Below are 6,035 nucleotides of genomic sequence, written 5' to 3'. Positions count from 1 at the left end.
AACATTACACAGGGTCAACCATTGCAATGACCGCAGTTTTTGCCAAAGCACCTGGCATTTCAGAGCCAACACTTTCCACTGGACAGAACAGTGAGCTTGGAATCAGAAACCCGAACTTGTCCTGACTCCAAGGCCAAACAGCAGTGTGAACCTGAAGGATCGACGACAAGAATTCACAACATGCTTTCATTAATTTTGCATTGATTCTTTGTGTTCATCAGTACTGCATTTAATACTTTTACATGTTTCATCTCTACCCCTCCAACAGTCTTGATCTCACTAGCCTCCAACCTGTGACCAGTCTGAGTGAGGGGCCCAAAGCTCCCAGACACGGGTCAGCAACCACACACACACACTCACACACACAAATGAACACTCACAGATACACACACTCAAACGCCTGGTTATGTTTCTGGATCCTCGGCAGGGTCCCTAATTTATCTGATTTTTTTCAACTCTTAGGCATTTACAGGTGCCTCAGAACTGCTTTTGAACTATTCCATTCCTTGAGCTGAAGCCTGGCTGATTTTTCCTACTTACCAATCCACAGTTAGAAAGGAAAGAGATTATTCTCTTTATAATAGCTCAAATTATGGGGCGCCTGGGTGGCTCAGTCAGTTAGGCGTCCGACCTCAGCTCAGGTCATGAAATCGCGGTCCGTGAGTTTGAGCCCCGCGTCAGGCTCTGTGCTGACAGCTCAGAGCCTGGAGCCTGTTTCAGATTCTGTGTTTCCCTCTCTCTGTGACCCTCCCCCGTTCATGCTGTCTCTCCCTGTCTCAAAAATAAATAAACGTTAAAAAAAAATTTATAATAGCTCAAATTAATATGAAATAAGCATTAAAATAAGCATTAGGAGTTGAAGATAAACCTTTTGTTTAATATTGAGTGCCAGATACTATATCATGGGGACAAAATGTCACTAAAGTATTTAATTTAGATACCAAAAAAAAAAAGTTCTAACAGTGATCGCTTAGTGTGCATACCACCACAATACTCCATAGTAAAAGCAACTACTACCTAATGACCAAATAAAATGAAATCTCTTAGCCACCCCTACCATAGGGGTTGCTAAAAGAAACCAGACTTCTTCCTTAGAGAGCCTTCCAAGGAAAACTGGGTCCTGTGTGGAAACAAGGAACATACAGGTCCCTTCCATAGAAAATAACATACTTTGTTCTGTCAACCTATATTTTTGGATGAATATAAAGATAATGTTATATCTAATATAAAATAAGGCTAAAAGTATTTGTCCTTTAATCCAGCAATCTCCCTTTCTCAAATTTCCTCTAAGGAAATGATCATAAATATTTATGCCTAAAAATATATATCATTTGTTTAGAATAGTAAACCTGGATCCAAAGAATTTTTTTAAAGTGGTTGCTTCTGGTTAGGGATATAATAATACTTTTTCTTTATATTTTTCAGACTTTTCAAAAATTTTCAACAATATTTTCATTTTTTTTTTTTTTCAACGTTTATTTTATTTTTGGGACAGAGAGAGACAGAGCATGAACGGGGGAGGGACAGAGAGAGAGGGAGACACAGAATCGGAAACAGGCTCCAGGCTCCGAGCCATCAGCCCAGAGCCCGACGCGGGGCTCGAACTCACGGACCGTGAGATCGTGACCTGGCTGAAGTCGGACGCTTAACCGACTGCGCCACCCAGGCGCCCCAACAATATTTTCATTTTATACCCAGAATAAACTACCACTTCCTGAGCAGACATTAAGAATGAAGAAGAAAGCATTGATGGCAGAAATGACTGCTAGAGAAACACCATTTTGAAACTTTAAAAAAATACAGATAATTATAAATGTTAATATTACTATCATTATCATCTGTTTAGATCTAGCAGATCTCAGAGATAGGTTCAGGCACTTTCTGTACACTGGCTCCAATCCTCAAAATAATCCATGAGACAAGTATTATTATGCCTGTTTCACAGATAAAGAAATCAAAGCTCAGTGAGGCTGAATCTTGCCCAAGTGATGATCAACTGTCCTGGTTTGTCCAAGATTGTCCTCAGTTTAGACTGAAAGTCCTGCATTTCCAGGAACACCTCAGCTCCCAGCAAACCAGGACGGCTGGTCACCCTATGTCAAGGCTACATAGCTAACAGAAAAGCATGGCTCCACATCTCACTCTCTTTCTACTATGCTGGACTGAATCTCACTAAACAGGTAAAATACATACAAAGGAAAGAAGGAAAAATGGAAGGAAGGAAGGAAGAAAGGAAGGAAGGAAGGAAGAGGCAGGAGGGAAGAGCAAATCAACTTTAAAGAAAAAAATATTTGCCTATGAATCCAACAAGCATAATGCTTAAAACAGCACATAGCAAATTCTATTTTTTTAATTAATTAATTAATTAATTTGAGAAAGAGTAAGCATGAGAGAGAGGCAGAAAGAGGGAAAGAGAGAATCCCAAGCAGGTTCTGTGCTGTCAGCACAGAGCCTGACACGGGGGCAAAATCTCACCAACTGTGAGATCATGACCTGAGCTGAAATCATGAATTGGACACTTAACCAACTGAGCCACCCAAGGCACTCCTGCAAATTCAATTTTTAATTCTCAAGTTAAAAAAAATGTCAAACAAGAGCAAATCTATTGTAAATGGTGGGCAGATGGTAGGAATGGAAGAGAACATTAAGTCCCTTCTGAGCTGTCGCATTCACCTCAGCTAAGCTCTCAGGGTGCTAGGCAACATGTGTGTACAAAATTTTAAGGGTTCTAGGTCCAGAGAGGACTGTGGTGTGATGCCACCTGAAAGGCAGGGAAAACCCCAGGGCCCCCAAAGTGCTGTCTGCAGGTAAAAATCCTCCAGTGGTAGCAGCTGAAGGTCCCCAAGATTGGGTTTGGGCCAAGGCCCATGTCAACTTATCACTAATCTTAGGTTGGGGCCCCCAACACTGGGGTCTGAGTCAGTCTCCACCAACATTTGAGAGGCTTCCCATTCCTTTCTTGTCTCAAGTGGAGCTGGATATGACTGGTCTTAGGTTTGTGACCATTCCAGTCTTCCCCTCTTATCAAAGCTGCCACCCTTAGTCCTTGTTGACGATAATAAAGCTTATTTGTTTTACTTGACAAGCCAACTTGAATTTCCCCAAAGTATTTTTTGAAAGGTGAAATATCAAACATATTAGGCACGTAGGACTTTGCTACCTATACTTAATGGTCGAAGGAGGACAGTTGCCATAGCAATGGCTCTGATAAGAATGATGGAGTGAGACTGGAGGGTGAATAAAATACCATTATGGGGCACAGGCTGCCCAGCCAGCCAGCCAGCCTCTTATGATACTGGGAGTGTTTGCCCAAGTCTTAGGAGTTAAGTCATAATTGAGACAGAGAGAGAGAGAGAGAGAAACAAAAACGTCCAGTTGTAAACAAACATTTTGAGGGGTGGGAGGTCAGAATATGGATGGAGATATTTTGAACATCAGCAGTGAGTGCATGTGACTGTCTTGTCACAAGGACTGGCAGAGCCCTCCCTCCAGTGGCTTTCTTGCAGACAGACCGTCCCATCTACCTGCAGAGGGGCACAGCTGATAGAACACAGAGAACCCGATAAAGTTTCATGGAGAGTTGGCATCACAATGACCCTGACAGCTTCCCTGGCAACATACAGCAAGACTCTACCTGGCTCGTTCTCTGAGACCCAGTAGTTCCATTCCTGGGAATCTGCTCAAAGGAAATTGTCCTGACCATGGTCCTGCCGCTAAGGGAGTCCTCGACAGAAGAATGGTGTACAGAAAATGTGAAAAGAAACTTGATACTGCTATCACTCCAGACACGTGTCTTTGCACATCCAAATACACAAGCACATCCACATACTACAGAAATGGTGAAAAGAAGCTGAACAAAAATAAAGCCTTGACTTCAAAAAAGCAAGAAATCAGTCACATAGAAAGAATGAGTTCTCCACTTGGAGAATTTGTAAAAGTTCTCTGCACTACCCAGGTTCTCATTCCTGGCAGGGCTGTGCCTACAAAAAGGGCATCCGTATGATGTGGGGAAAATAGGTTTTAGACACCAAAAACTACCAGAAAACGTCTGTCTAGATATATTGGTGAAGTTTCTGTCTTTCTATAAGATTTTACTTTCTTCTTGGACTTTTGAAGGCATAACATAGATGTTCAAGTTACAAAATAGCATGTTGTAAAACAAATAGTTAAGTTTAAACCAGGGAAGTTGATCAGTGTTCATTCTTTCACTCTCAGGAAGTTTCTGAACAACAGCAATAGAGTCTTCCACCTTGAATTGTTATTTTCCTTACAAACATTTTATTGAAGTGGAATAGGTGGCAAATTTAATGGAAAATAAGATGTCCCTGTTCTGTATGTACTTCTTACTTAACCTTATTCAGATCATTCTTATTATCCTCTACTTTATAAGTATTGCACAAGTGAGATTATTGACATTTGGCTCTGAACTTGGTGTCCAACTTAAAATTCTTCTCTCAGTCCCTGTTGGTTGCCTAGTTCTTAGAACCAATAGTCCCTCAATTCATTGCAGTTTCACTAAGTATTTAAATACTTGAGACTATTATTGCTGAATGGGTCCTTAGTAATTAGTCTGGACCCAAATCAAACAGACTGTATTTCTTGGAACCAAAACACCAATACCTTTCATCTGAGAACAAGGGTACACAGAACACCCCGCATAGGTGCAAATGAACACAGATTTCAGAAAAACATATTACACATGTTACCTTGAATTCAAACTGTCATGAAAGCCCAGAGCACAGTGGTCATCCATGATGATATGTAATACAAATGGATCACCACTCTTTGGAAAAGCTCTTTGGAGCAAACACCAAACTTTTTTTTTTTTTTACCTTCTCCCCTCCCTCCTCCCCAAGAAAGAAAAGAAATACATAGAACAAAGGGGCAAAAGATGGAAGGCACAAAGAAGTTCCATGCAGGGTTGTTTTTAATTCTGTAACATCAGAAAAAGGGGGAAAAACCCTTCTTAATCCTAACAGCAGGAAAGAAGTTAAACTATAGCACAGTAGCATAGTGAAATACAATGCAGAAGATAAAATTATGTTTAAGAAATCATCACATGGTAAGTGAAATAAGCCATACAGAGAAAGACAGATACCATATGGTTTCACTCTTATGTGGATCCTGAGAAACTTAACAGAAACCCATGGGGGAGGGGAAGGAAAAAAAAAAAAAAAAAGAGGTTAGAGTGGGAGAGAGCCAAAGCATAAGAGACTGTTAAAAACTGAGAACAAACTGAGGGTTGATGGGGGGTGGGAGGAAGGATAGGGTGGGTGATGGGTATTGAGGAGGGCACCTTTTGGGATGAGCACTGGGTGTTTTATGGAAACCAATTTGACAGTAAATTTCATATATTAAAAAAATAAATAAATAAATAAATAAACATTAAAAAAGAAAAAAGAAATCATCACAGCAGGGGCACCTGGGTGGCTCTGTCGGTTAAGCGGTTAAGCAGCCGACTTCGATTCAGGTCATAATCTCATGGTTTGTGAGTTCAAGCCCCGCATCAAACTCTGTGCTGACAGCTCAGAGCCTGGAGCCTGCTTCAGATTCTGTGTTTCCTCCTCTCTCTGCCCCTCCCATGCTCAAGCTCTGTCTCTCTCTCTCTTTCTCAATAATAAATAAACATTAAAAAAATTTAAAAAAAAGAAAAAGAAAATCATCACGCCAGTGGAGAAATTCTCATCCTTTCATGTTATAAGAAAGGGCAAAATTCATCATTGTAAATATACTATGACCCGAATCATGGGGAAAACAGACAATCTGAAAGGAAATGCATCACACTATTAACAGTTCTCAAGTGTAAGTGCCGAGACTTGGGTAAGTTTATTTTCTTCTATTCTGTTTTTCTAAATTTTCTGTATGGAGCATGTAGTTTTTATGTTTGCAATAACAGCACTCATTTTTAAAGACCTACACATGTTCTCTTACCTCATAGCATTCCCAGCTCTCTTTGCTCTTGCCTGCTTCTGCTGTAGAGGCTGGAATAGTCACTTATCCAGCCACATTTGTCCTAGCAGAAGCCACATGGCACA

At 40.7% G+C, this 6,035-nt stretch overlaps 1 pseudogene; it reads left to right on the top strand.

Moving 5' to 3' along the window:
- The first annotated feature begins 3,661 nt into the window (after positions 1–3,661).
- On the top strand, positions 3,662–4,056 carry LOC109258274 (cysteine-rich PDZ-binding protein-like; annotated as a pseudogene).
- The last annotated feature ends 1,979 nt before the right edge of the window (positions 4,057–6,035 follow it).

The sequence above is a fragment of the Panthera pardus genome, unplaced genomic scaffold (genome assembly GCF_024362965.1).
Source record: "Panthera pardus isolate Hobbes unplaced genomic scaffold, ASM2436296v1 HiC_scaffold_16, whole genome shotgun sequence".
Classification (NCBI taxonomy): Eukaryota; Metazoa; Chordata; class Mammalia; order Carnivora; family Felidae; genus Panthera; species Panthera pardus.
Note: the sequence above shows the minus strand (reverse complement) of the source record. Positions and strands in the feature narration are given on the sequence as shown.